This window comes from Crinia signifera, chromosome 3 (genome assembly GCF_055691185.1).
Source record: "Crinia signifera chromosome 3, ASM5569118v1, whole genome shotgun sequence".
NCBI lineage: Eukaryota > Metazoa > Chordata > Amphibia > Anura > Myobatrachidae > Crinia > Crinia signifera.
Window position 1 is genome coordinate 52,896,364 of NC_139219.1, and position 14,366 is coordinate 52,910,729.

Genomic DNA, 14,366 nt, shown 5'->3' on the forward strand with positions numbered 1-14,366 from the left:
CGATCAGATTGCATTGGGATCGCATCGTACGGGACTCCCCTCTGCCACATGCTGCTCTGCCTAGTAAAGCAGTGAATAGATGCTGTGCGAATGCGCACAGCTTCTATTCCTTAAGACAAGGGGGCATGACCAGCAGATATTCCCATAGGGGGTTGAGACCAGCAGCTACAGTATTTCCACAAGGCCATGCCTTTCCACTGAGGCCACACCCCTTTTTTGGGAGCACACCGCAGGGACGCACTCGGGAGTCCCGAGTACCTCCGGCTGAAAGTTGGGAGATTTGCTTAACCTTGTAGCACCATGTATTATGATGATAATAAAAAAAATGATGGCTTGGTATATGTAGCTATGCATTAAGCATTACTGTACAGACTGTCGGTACAAAATACTGGCAGTCGTAATCTTGACAGATGACCGGAACATTCCTGAGGTACGTACAGGGGTTAGGGTTTGGCTATGGGGTTGGGAGAAATTAGGGTTAGGCTGCTGGTGGGAACGGTTAAGGTTAGGCTGCTGTAGAGGGTAAAAACGGTTACGCTGGGGATGAGCAAGTCAGGCTTAGCGTCAGCTGCAACAAATATTCATTGTAAATTAATTATTACCTCTGGCACTCAAAAGAATCAGAAGATTTCTAACAATGTTACTCAAGATAAAGCATTTAAATTGCAAAGCCTGAAATAAAGTTTTTTGTTTCCTACAGGGAGATACAGTAAATCATCGGAGGAAAATAAAACAAAGTATATTTGAACACAACATTTTTCTGCTGAGACTTGAAACATTTTAAATACTGTATGCATAGGGGATTTATTTCTAGGAGTTTAAAACCTCCTAAGATTTTCCTCATATACCTGAAAATTTCAAAATCTAAAACCTAACTTACAAGCTTAAAGATCAGAAAATCTAGAGAACATTTCTTAATTGCTATCAACGTATATCACTCAAATAAGCAGTAGGGTGGTAAAAACCAATGGTTAGAAACTGGCTGCTCCAGAGCTGGCACAGTTCAACATTCAAACAGGAGAACCACACCCACTGCCGGTGAATCATTTTGGAGTGGCAGTTGCTGTGCCTCCCCTATTTGAACTTCAAACTGATTCTAAACTAACCCCCCCCCCCTTCCCTGGAACCTCCCCTAGTTAGATGCCAATGAATGAAATCTTGGATTAGAAGATAGTTTAAATAAGGGAAGCTAAAGCACATGAGCAGGGCAAGTGCCTCCATTACGCAGCTACCTAAGGTCTCCAGAATCTGAGGGGCACCCCTGAGTCAATCATAAGATTAAGGGTGACTTCAAGAGGCATGTTGACCTTTATACAAATGGAAGGTGTTGAACTTCTGAGATGACATCTCCACACTTTCTCAGCCGAGATTCTGGAAAGTTGGTATTGGTGTGGGTGATGGGGGCAGTAAGTTGAAGTTTTGTCTAGGGTGCCAAAAAGCTTGCACCAGCCCTGCATATGAGGGAAGAGGTCCCTGCTTTAAAACGGAGGGGCAGCCAGACAGGGGTTACACATATGGGATAGACTGTGAGTGTGGAACAGAAGGTTAGGATGAGAGATGGTTAGGTTTGTTGAAAGAGAGGGTCTTGAGAACCAGTTTGAAGTTTTGTAGAGATGTGGAGAAGTATTCCATAAATATGGAGCAGCATTTGCATAATCTTTCCGGCTGGAATGGGATGGAGTTATCAGTAGGCAGAAAAGGAGCATTCATTTGTGGTGTAAAGAGGGTGGACCGCAGGCAAATCTAAATATATGATTATTGGTTGATGGCTTTGTAAGTGAGAAGCTTGAATTGGGTTGCGGAGGGGAAGGGAACTTGTGTAACAATTGTAAGAGAGGATTTAGTAAGTTTGGAGAGTAAGATGAGCTGGGCAGCAGAAATGAGGATAGATTGCAGAGGTGGCAGTTAGGGAGGCCATATAGGAGGAGATTACAATAGTCCAATGTGGAGATGGCCAGTGAGTGGATTGGGCTCTTTGTAGCATCCAGGGTGCGAAAGGATCTGAACCTGGAAATATTATTGAGATGGAAAACGGCTTCATTAAGGGTAAATGGGCGTTATTTGAGTGTTCAGTAAAAAAACACCATACACAGTATGATGCACTTAACGGTGGTATTATTACAATTCTTAGTGCATTTGAACTAAATAATTAGGTACTTGTTTCCTAGCACGGCGCCCATCGTGGGCCATCGCATACCTTAAGTTAAGGTATGCGATGGATGCGACCGACGCGATTTTTGGCTATTTCCCGACCTTTTCCCGACAATTAGAAAATCGGGTCCATCGCATGCCATTATAATGGCATGCGATGCGACCGACGCGATTTAACATTAAATGCATTGTGCTCAATGTTAAATTCCTATGTAAAATCGGTCCATTGTATGCCATTATAATGTAATTTGTATGTCAAATGGTCCCCCATTGTTAACGCCACCCCACGATGAACGCTAACCCGAAGCGTGGCGAGCGACGGCGGTACGCCTCCTCCGATCTTTTCATACCCCCACTATCCATGTCGGCGTGGAGTTGATTTTATATAGTGTGGCGAGCGCAGCGAGGGGACGCGTAATACCTGTGAAGTAATGCGCGACCCCTCGCGGGGCTCGCCACGCTTCGGGCTCGGTGGCTCGCTGCGCTCGCCACACTATATAAAATCAACTCCAAGCCGACGTGGATAGTGGGGGTATGAAAAGGTCGGAGGATGCGTACCACCGCTCCTCGCGGGCTCGCAGCACTCGCCGCACTTTGGGTTGGTGTTGATCATGAGGTGGCGTTAACAATGGGGGGGGCATTTGACCCATCAGGGTGGGTATACAATGAAAATTGGGGTCTAGGGGGGCATTTTACATTGAGCCCAATGTAAAATCGGGTCTCAGGGACCATTTTACATTGGTTCCAATCGGGTCGATCGCATCGCATGCGATTTGGTTGCATGTGATGCGATCGACGCGATTTTTGGGGACCCGATGGATACAATTAAAATTGTTGGCACCGAGCTAGGAAACAAGTACCAATAATTATTTTTGGCATGTAGACCTTCATCAAGGTACATTTCACTTTAATGAGGCTTTCTTTCAGATAAAAAGGTCCACTGCAAAATGGCCGACTTATTTTTATTACGTGTAGCACTTTTGTGTGTGTAAAACTATTACACAGACAGAGACTCAGGAGCTAGTTTACATTCCCTGCTGCACAGTAATGCCAGAGCAAAGCAGCTATCTCAGTGCTTACTGAGGTGATGAATTCCAGGGAGACCCGGATCTCGTCGCATTTGTAGTTCATCTCCCACACGCTGTAACACCAGCAAGGATCTATTATTACCAATGTACTAGAAGTTAATGATTGTTAATAACTACATCATTCATAAATGGGATGGTGAAATTGTACCAGAAATCATCTGTGTGAAAAACTATACATTGTGTTTTTTGTCACAGTACATTCATCTATTTAATAAGCACAGCCATGATACAGACATCTCGCATGCTTTATGTCGGAAACATTGCATATGAATAATCTGTTATATTCTTGTTTTGGCCTCCAGCTATTGCATCTGATACTTTGTCACATGATGTTCATTATCAGAAACCAAATACTCATTGCCCAGATCATTTCTGTATCTTTATATATCTGTAATTTCTAGCATTTGGAATTATTGGATAACAGACCTAATATATTTCTAATAGAACGCTTGTCTATTAACACGGCACAATATATTAACACACACAGAGCCTGATTCTTGTTCACTTGCAAAAGCAAATTCTCTCTCTAATGGACAAAACCATGTGCACTGCAGGTGGGGGGTGGGGGGGGGGGGAGCAGATGTAACATGTGCAGAGTTAGATTTGGGTGGGTTTTGTACTTCAAACTGGTATCTTTATTGCAGTGTAAAAATAAGGTAGCCAGTATTTACCCTGCACAGAAACAAAATAACACACCCAAATCTGATATCCCTTTTACATGACACCTAATTACCGAGTTCATGCCGGTTCGACCCGGTAATTGATGCAATATAAAAGTTGTTACTGGGTCCAGCAAACCGGTAGCAACACGGCAATACAAACCGGTATAAAAGAAGGGTTCTTACCAGTTTGTTATTGTGTTGCTTTGCAGTGTGAACGGGTTAATTGTGTCAACCGACCCGTTTCCCGTTCACACTATGGAGGAGGGTCTTCTTGGAGCAGCGCCCACCCCCGCATGACGTCCACCCCCACCTGACGTCAGCGAACTGAAAATATTGCTAGTCTGCTGAAGCAATGTGAACGGACCAAAATTCAGGGTCACACAGGGACTGAACTGTTTCAAAGTCCCAGTGCGACCCTGCATTTGCAGTCTGAAAGCGGAAAAACTCTCTATGCACATGTTACATCTGCCCTCTGCAGTGCGGGATGCAGTTACGATCCCGGCGGTCGGGATCCCGACGCCGGAATCCCGACCGCCGAAATGCCGACACTTTCTCCCTCCTGGGGTGTCCACGACACCCCTGGAGGGAGAATAAATTAGTGTGCCGAGCGTAGCGAGGCACCGGGCCCGCTGCGTGGCGAGTGCAGCGAGCCCGCAAGGGGGGGCGATCCACGTCCCCCCCTTGTCGGCATTTCGGCTGTCGGGATTCCGGCGTCGGGATTCTGAACGCCGGGATCCCGACCGCCGGGATTCAATACTGAATCCTGCAGTGCACATGGTTTTTGCCATTAGAGAGAGAATTTGCTTTTGCATGTGAACTAGAATCAGGCCCATACTGTATAGTAGTATATTCATTAACATGGCTGCTAGCGATTCAGTTACAACAGGGGTGTTCAACATGCGGCCCTCTAGCTGCTATGCAACTACTCATCCCAGCATTACTGCCTCACAGTGCTGAGGTCATGGGTTTGATTCCCACCATGCCCCTAACTGTGCGGAGTTTGTATATTCTCCCTGTGCTTGTGTGGGTTTCCATTCTGTCGGACTCTGGCAGGGGACGGCGCATGGCGATTCTACCGCAAGAGCCCCTCTAAAAAGAGCGGTTCCAGCTGTATGGGGGTTGGGGGGTGATGTAATGAGCACGGGGCAGGGGGGCTGTGTACCTTTTCAGTTGAAGTCCCCAGTCCTTCCCTTTTCTGGATGATCTGCCATGCAGACTATTACATGGCCAGGCCTCGGTAGCCAGTTCCCACCCCATTCCCTTTCGAAACGACTGATTGATTACTAGTACAAGAAAGTAAAAATTCCATGAAACAGATAGATGAACAAGATCTTTGTAAGACAATTTCTAGAACTTGTAAAACAAAATGATTACTTCTGTTCGGACATGCTCTTAGATCAGTACACATTGAGCAAATTGGCACATATGCCAATGCAGGTGGTGTTGGCGGAATTATTGGAAAGGTGAATGGGACTCTCACTGGGGAGGGGGGCATGGGACCATTACTTAGTTGGTGGAGTGAAGTAGCTGTTCCAGGTGCTTTAAGAAGTAGCCTTGATCATACATTTCTGGCAGTGCCACGCTAACAATCAGACTGACACTGGAAGACTGGAGGCAGCCCAGCACTGTAGCATAAAGGTAAGTTACCGTTTGTGTGCATGGTGGGGGGGAGGTTGTGGTCACTAAGCATTATATATTAACCCTAATTTATCTTAATGTGTGTCTGCTTTCTTACAAGTAGTCCTATGATCAGCTTTTTTTTTATATCCATATTAGACCTTGAGTACCAATATCCTTATGAGACCATTTGTGTAGCTCTGTTAAAAGCATACAGATGGGAGGAGGCCACACAGTACAGGAAATACATATGAACACGTGGGGGGGGCTGATGCCACAAAAGGTTCTTATGGGGGATCCGATGGCACAAAAGGGGCATGTGGCCAGTCTCAAGGGTCTTATCAAGAGCTTGTGGGACTAACCTGATCCTACGGAGGTCATTTATGCATGATTTCTCCCCTTCATGTAAAATCTGTCTTTGAGATGAGAACCATAGAACTACTCCAGGAGTCCAGCAAGTTGACTTTCCAATACAAAGATATTTTCTCAAGGTACTTAGATGCCACTAGCTCTTCAAGCCCTAAGTAGTATAAACTTACACTGGGTATTGCATGAGCAGGTGTGATGTGCCACACACTTTATGAGACAACTATAATAAGGTAGCCCAGAGAATAACAATGAAGGTACTTTAAGTACTGGGGTGAGATGGGCATGTTATGGTATAGAAGTGATGTCTAGTAACCGTCTGATGTAATAGCAGGCAGTGGTTGAGAACAGAATGGACTAAGCTCTGTTCAGAGCCAAAGAGCTTGCAAGAACATGGTCCATTAACAGGCTGAGGTAAGGGTCAAGCAGTGGTCAAGAGCAGAATCCAGGACAAGGACAGAAAGTGGTCAGGAGCAGAATTTCAGTAACAGGTTGAGGTCAGGCAACAGTCATGAGAAGAATCCCGTTCCAGAAAAAGGTTCTTTTTTTGACCCAGGGTCACAAGAAACAATAACCAGAACAAGTGTAACATTGTAGTCTCCTAGTAAGCGTCACTGAAGAAGGAATAACTAAGGAAAGAGGTCCAGTAGCCACAGATATTCATACATGAGCATACCTGGTAAAACGAGCCACTAGGCAGGGCATAGTGAAATATAATTTTATATATTTTAGGCATGGTGAATTAAATAACTAAAACAAAAACCCTCATCTGGAAATCCTTTGTACCAAGCAGGCATTCTGGGTACTAGAGCCCCTCTCCATTCATCATTTCTTGTTAGATAATGCAATCTTAACTTTAATTTGACAAAAGCGCAATATGTTTCTGTCATCACATCCTTTGTAATCACCGCTTTTTATGCCATGCTGAAAATCTTTGCTTTGCATCCCTTGAAATAATAGATACTTCTCTAAGGGTACAAACCAATTCTGTTTTAAAATTATTTCCAGATTGTGTCAACGCTTTTTCACATGTAATCAAATTTCCATATGATTGCTTTTGGATGAAAAAATAATTTTGCAACACGGCCGTGACTTATTGATCAAACTGAAATTGTGCTCCGCATGGCACTTGCCCTACTCTCCTGGATAAGTGAAATACAAATGCACTATTTAAATATTATTGCCAGGCAGTTCCCCAGGTATTCTCTTGCAATGAACTTTTCAAGCACAAACTTTAATGTTATACTATTGTGACAAGGATCACATACGTTGGGTAAAAGTTCAACACTGCTGGTTTATTTTACCACATACAGGCAGTTTTTAACAGAATGCCAGCAGTTTCCAAGCATGTCATACTTCACATAAACAGATCAGTGCAGGTGGCCTTTTGCTGTTTTTTTATACCCCTTTCACTCCAACCAAAATTCCCGCCTTGGCCCTGGGAACAACCCAGGACTATTGCTGGTGTGAATGAGTCCCGGGACCGATGCCCCAGGATTTCAACCCTGCTAGCTACCAGGGTTGCTCCCGGGACCTTCCCAGGGTACTGGCCAGTATGAAAGGTGCAGAGACCTGTTCCTCCTTCCTGGGTTGCCTCTTCTGATGCTGATTGGCTATGCAGGGCAACTTCCTGGATTTTCAGAGATGAGCAGAGGCATCACATAGCTGCAGGAAGACACATAGCTGAAAGTCTGCAAAGGCGCTCACCCCCTCTACCCAAAAAACAGCGGGTCACATGAGCATTCACCTCTTTGTACATGTGCATCCATTGTAAGGGTGCATGATCCATAAATAGCCAGAACTCTCTCCCTAACACATAGGGAGGTATTGAATCTGTGCCTATATTTCCCAACAATATCGGCACTCACCTATTCAATGTTGCCATTAATGACAACATGCAAGGATGTCCGATCCGACTTCTTGTCTGGACTGTTTTGTCGACAACGCCTGCAGATTGTTGAATATATGGCCGTTTTCCGACAATCCGCGGCCGTTTCCGACAACTTGTGGACTGAACATTGAATTCTAACTGTCGAGTTAGTGTTGGATCAGATGAAAATGGCCAGGATTCCAACTGTCGGGATGCTCCAACAGTCAGAATACTATTTGAATACCCCCCCCCCCCCCCGAGTACCTTACGACTTTACTGTCTATTTCATTGCTAAGCATGTTTGTTCTATATTTTAGTATTTGGGCTCTCTAGGTAGTAGTTTCCGTTTTAAATAAAAGATCACCAGTTTTTATGGTGATAGAGAGGGATTGCTGGTACTTCTAAGGCTTTAATAAATTAACATGAAGGGTGACATTTGATGAGAGATTCAGAAAGTGAGAGATTTGGTACCAGTGTTTTTTAAAGGGGCAATGATTTACACTGCAAAATCAAACTAGCCGCTCAGTACCAACTGCCCATGTTTTCTTTGAACCATCAACTACACATAAGTTACTCGGTACAAAAACCAGTGAGAAAGCATGTTGACCATGTCGATTTAAAGCTTGTGTCGACCTGGCAATGCCGACCTATGGTATGTGGACCATTTCAAGGTCTCAACCTTGTCACTGTTGACTAATAGTGGTCGACCTTGTGACTGTCGACCTAGACATTGTCTATCTATTATACCGTAACTCAGTTAACTCTTCAAATGTTTCAGGGTCAGCCTAAAGGGTCCACAGTTGGACACCAATATCTAGAACCCTAGTAGCATGGTCAGGAATAACACCTCAATTATGCGCTGTGGGATGTTCTTACTGTATCTGGCAGTTCCGCAAGCTGAACCCTTGGAGCCTCAGAGGGTGTCAATCGCCATTCATGGACTTTCTGGGCTCTGCTGGGGCCTGTCACACCAATCCTGGTGAGGATAGCCTTCTTCGGGTGAGGATAGGAATTTGCTTCAGTTACAGGCATAGCCACATAGGCTTTCTGAGCCTCCCCTGTAAGACAGGGAGCCAACTTTGCCACCTACTGATCCTCTGCCCATTTTAGCCTGGCAGTACACAAAAATGATTCTATATCATCTGATGGCATCAGCTCATGCAACACTTGAAACACTCTGTGGTTAACAGATGGGTACTTATGTGTTGGTTAGGCACCCAATTTAGCTACGTACGCTTGCGGAAGGAAATCGCATCGCATGTCCCGTTTAAGTGCCGTGCGATTCATGCGATGCGATCCCAGTATTTAATATGCATATAGTACTGATGTATGTATTTAAAGTACCGTAACTTGTATGGCTGCTGTGAATGTGTTCCTAAAGCCAACCCGAAGCGTGACGAGCGGCGGCGGAACGCGTCCTCCCGACCTTTTAATACCCCCACTATCCACGTCGGGGTGGAGTTGATTTTATATAGTTTGGCGAGCGCAGTGAGCTACCGAGCCCGAAGCATGGCGAGCGCACCCATAATGGACCCAATATTTACAGGATGAAAAATGTATTTTAATACATCTCCCCCAGTGTTCAATACTTTTCTGGCACGTTGAGACTAAAGGTGGGAATGAACACACTGACAGTGTATGTGGGGACTGAAGGTGGGAATGGCTGGCACTGGCAGTGAATGTGGGGACTGGGAATGGCAGTGCATGTACGGACTGGAGCTAAGAATGGAAGCCACTGGCAGTCCATGTTGGGACTAGAGGTGGGAATGAACGGCACTGGCAGTCCATGCTGTAACTAGAGGTGGGAATGAAGTGCATGTTGGGACTGAATATGGGAATGGCAGGCGATGGCAGTGCATATGAGGGGCTAATGGCAAAATGGCAGGCACTGGCAGTACAAGTGAGGGTAACCTAATGGAAAGGAAGCTTGTCCTCATGGGAACCCCCATTTTCATCATGTCCATCATCATGACAAGCCAACAGGACTTACGCTTAAGGTTTCATTATTATTAAACACTGAACATGTGCAGTCTTGTTTTTGCCCGATTGTGGCTTGCATTGAGAGACAGATTCACCTTCTAGCTAGAAGTGGGCGTGTTGTGGCCATTTTGTGGGCAGGTGCTGCACCTTTTGCACCAGTTGCACTAGCGCTGGCAGCCATGTTTTGTAGACATCCTGAGATATTGTGTAATATCCGATAAAGCTTATTTTTATGCACAGTGGCGGATTAGGACATCAGTAGGAATCCCATGTACTGTACTGCGACGTTAGCATACAGTTGCAGTGATGCTGCAGAACAAGGCGCAGTGGTTGCTATGGTGCCCATCTCTATTAGGCCTAGCGTTATGTCACCAGATCAGCTCCAGTACAAAAGTAGTGCACACAGCTAACAACACCAAGCACCATATCTATTTCTCATAGAACGGTCACAATCTAGTATAGATGTGAATATATAAAACTTTAATATACAGCAATTACTTGGGAAATCCTGTCCCTTCCAGAGGCTGTTTATTTCTTAATTATAGTTAAGATGCCTTAATTATCAGTAATCCCAGTTTCTAATTAATAGCAAGTACAAGCGTATCTCGTGTAGCCTCCAGCTGTTATGAGGAAAGCCTGCACCGTCTCACACATATGAATATACCTATTAATTCTTAATTACATACTATATTCTCCAGTGTTTGTTTACGTCATGGTTTCAGCCTTGAGTTTTTGCTCCTGGCACCAACTGGTGGTAACTGGGAGTGAATGTGTGAGGCAGCATGGTGCCTTGCCGGTTAGCTGGGATGTACGTTTGGCCTCAGTGTGAATTACACCACGGTCATGGATCAGCCAAGAGGCCAGTCCTCACTCCTAGTTCAGTGGTTCCTTAATATCATTTCTTATGTGTCATACATATTATACTGTAAAGAAATAACATTGGCCCTTATTTTGATTGAGTCGAAAGGCTCCGAATGCGGACGGACGGACGATGGTTGGTGTTTGCGCATGTGCAGAGGCGTATCTGCGCATGTGCGAACGCCTCACACGGCGTGAGGTCCGTACAGAAAATGATCATACAGAACCATCCGAGCAGGGGGTGGAGAGGGGCGTGAAGGGCTGATTTTGCTCATTACCATATGCGTACACCCCGCGTTTTATGGGCGTTCCCATGAAAACGCTGGGCATACGTATGGTAATCCGGCTGTGACGCATGTGTGGGGGGCGGACATATTACATAGCCGGATGCCAGCTGCCCACCCATATCCCTGCTTTTGCATGGAGAAATGCCCGAGTGGTCTGGAGCACTCGGTGCTGCCTGACCATTCGGTCCAGCATTCAATGGTCGGCGACCATAAAATGATGGGGGAGGTTCCCACAGATGGAGGAGGTGTTAACATTAAAAAATCCACTCGCGGTCCATTCGGTCGGCGTATTACCGCATTCGGTGAGCGATCCGTACGGAAGGCTGGGCTAAGAACACTCGGTTCCTGTCCGAAAATACGCATCGGTCCGATTCAACTAGAATAAGGGCCATGATTTGTAAAGTGCTGAATATTTTGGAACTACAATATTCATATAAGGCCAGATGTACAAAGTGATAAAATGGAGAGTGACAAACAACCAACCAATCAGCTCCTGCCTGACGTTGTTCAAACACAGTTTGTGACATGGCAGATAGGAGCTGATTGGCTGGCTGTTTATCACTCTCCATTTCATCACTTTTGAAGCTTAGTGCATCTGGCCCTCTGTGTTCACCAGCAGCTTGAATGCAAATGCTAGGAGTCTGGTGCACAGGAGAACCTATTCTGCGTGGCTTGGACCTCCGCCCCTTATAAAGGGATGCGGTCAGGATCCCAGCAATGGGCATCCCAGGGGTCAGAATCCTAAAGCACCATACACACAAGCGGATCTAGTAAAAGATATTGCTCAGACAGGGCATGCAGCAGCTCGTCCCCCCCACACTCTCACTTCCTTCCCTGCCGACATTGGCAAGTATGTATGCATTTGCCTCTGACGACACCCCGCTGGGTCCCTGCCGCTGCCAACATTGGTGTCGGCCAGATTGGGTAGTGTGTATGGTGCTTAACTGTTCCCGACAGTAAGTACTGAAAATACGTTTAGAGTTGGGCATTAGGCAAAGGATTAGGTTGTAGGAGGGGATGATTAGAGTTTGGCTGTGCGAATGGGATGGGGGGATTAAAGCTAGGCTGCTGGAGGGGTAGGATTAGAGGCTACATTATGCTAATGCCAGTTTATCTACAGCAAATCTAGGATTTAATTTGTTTGAAGGTGGAAAACCTTCACCACCCAGTGCTATTTGGCCATGTCGCTGCAACCATCATAACTAGTACTGTATCTTGGCTTGCATCAGAATCTTCCCCATATGCACAGAGCTATAGATACTCCCATGGCCCCCACGTCAGGGTTGTTCTGTGCATTGTCGCTGCCCAGTTGTCATCTGGAGGTGCCCACATTTACACAAAGACAGACCCAGCCATGTTCTGTCTTAAATGGACAGGCATACTGTAAATGTGCATGCGCTGTTTGCAAGAACTTGCTGATTGCAGAGATATGGCCGAGTCATGCCATGAGTGTTTTTATTGGATATCTGAAAACTGATCTCTGCTCTACCACCAGACAGCTGTAGGCAGCTAGAGTCTAGGGGGGAGATAATCTAAGCAAGAAATGCGGTAAAAACCCCGTTATCGGGTTTTTACCGCATTATGGTATGCTGTAAGCATCCCGGCGGGGGGCATCGGCAGAAAAATCTGGCGATGCCCCATAGAAGCCAATGGGCTTCTACCGCATCCCACCGCCGCCCCGCATGGACCCCCGCCGCCCCGCATCGCCCCCTCCCCCGTGTCGGGGCAGCACAGCTCTGTTCTGCCCGGACCTGTGACCTCCTCCCTGCACTGATCCTCTTCCGGGTGCCGGGAGGAGAGCCCGGCGCAGCAGCAGCAGCGCCGGGTGTGTGAGGGAGGGGGGAGCCGCCGGGACCTGCTGGGACCCGGCGACTCTCACCGCAAAGGACAGCGCTTAACGCAAGAGCTGTCCTTTGCTATAATTATCGCATATGTTAGAACAAATGCGATAATTATAAATGCGATGGGAGGCGAAGGGGGGCGGAGATTCTTAGAGAATCTCCCCCTTTAGCACTGCCGGCTACAGAAAAGGGAGCCCTGATGGTGTCTGCACATGGGCCTCGTCCGCTCTAGAACTGCCTCTGCTGCAATATGAATTATTACTGTAAAAATACCTCCCAACATAAAAATATCGCGCGGCCCCACTGTGCACTCCTGGAAAGGGACGTGGCCTTCCGCAAAGGGGGCATTACTTCATAACAGTGCTGCAATCATGAGGCCACACCCCCATTTTCAACACTGGTTGGCGACATGTGAGGGGCATACGGTGGCGGCGATTTGGCGGGTGACGGGGCAGGCCCTCTGGCACTCGGTTAGCTGCGAGCTTAGCAGTTTACAGAGTCAACCAGAATCAGGGCCCGTGTCTGTTCCTGCTGCTCTGAAGCACTGACAGGTGGGACTGCCAACTGCCCCCCCCCCCTTCCCACTGCTGGCTACAGGTGGGATGCAGGAAAGTCCACCAAAAACAGGACTGTCCTGCGAAAAATCGGAAAGTTGGGAGGTATGCTGTAAATATGGAGACTGACTGCAAACATTGATGCTGTAGGGGGGTAACTTTAAGTGTACTGTATAATCACATTTCTGTACATTGTTTGCATTATATACACAGTTAGACTGTATAGGACGCACTGTACAGACTTGTATACGCATGTAACAAAAACAAGCGGGCAGCAAATTTTGTTTCTGTATATAATCATGGAATATCCACATTCATTCATTGTTTTTGTGTTGAAGTAGTTATTTATTTGTGCTTAGCATTTACCTGCGTTATTTGTTGCCATGGCAACTGGTAAAAGTGCCTATTTATTTTGATAACTTTTCATTTTGAATTTCAGGACCTAGGAAAGCCTGATGCTTAGCAGTTAGTGATTTGCACAGCACTGCACAGTACGTTAACATCTTATACTGTATATGAACAAATATCCCACAGTGATGCCTAAAATCTGTATATACATACAGCGTAACTATAAGGCATTATAAAGATCAAATTCTAGGTAAGATGAGGCCATACAAAAATCGACGGTACATAGATATATCTGATTAATCAACATCTTTTTAACCACATTTATGTTAAAATATATTTTCTATTTCTCTAATGGCAATAAGGGAAGGGTCAGACATGCATCCTACCTTATTATCTTTGTGCAGCATTGAGAAATATGTCTGGGCCATTAAAGTAAGTATTATGTGATATTCATCTCTCAGGAAACCCTTAGCATCAGCCTGATTGAGAACCCAGTCCGTTGGGATGCAGTGTAAATCCCGGTGGTCGGGATCCCGGCGTTCAGAATCCCGACGCTGGAATCCGGATCGCCGAAATCCCGACACTTTCTCCCTCCGGGGGTGTCCACGACACCCCCGGAGGGAGAATAAATTAGTGTGCCAAGCATAGCGAGGCACCGGGCCCGCTGCGTGGCGAGCGCAACGAGCCCGCAAGAGGGGGGGGGCGATCCACGTCCCCCCTTGTCGGGATTTCGGCGGTCGGGAT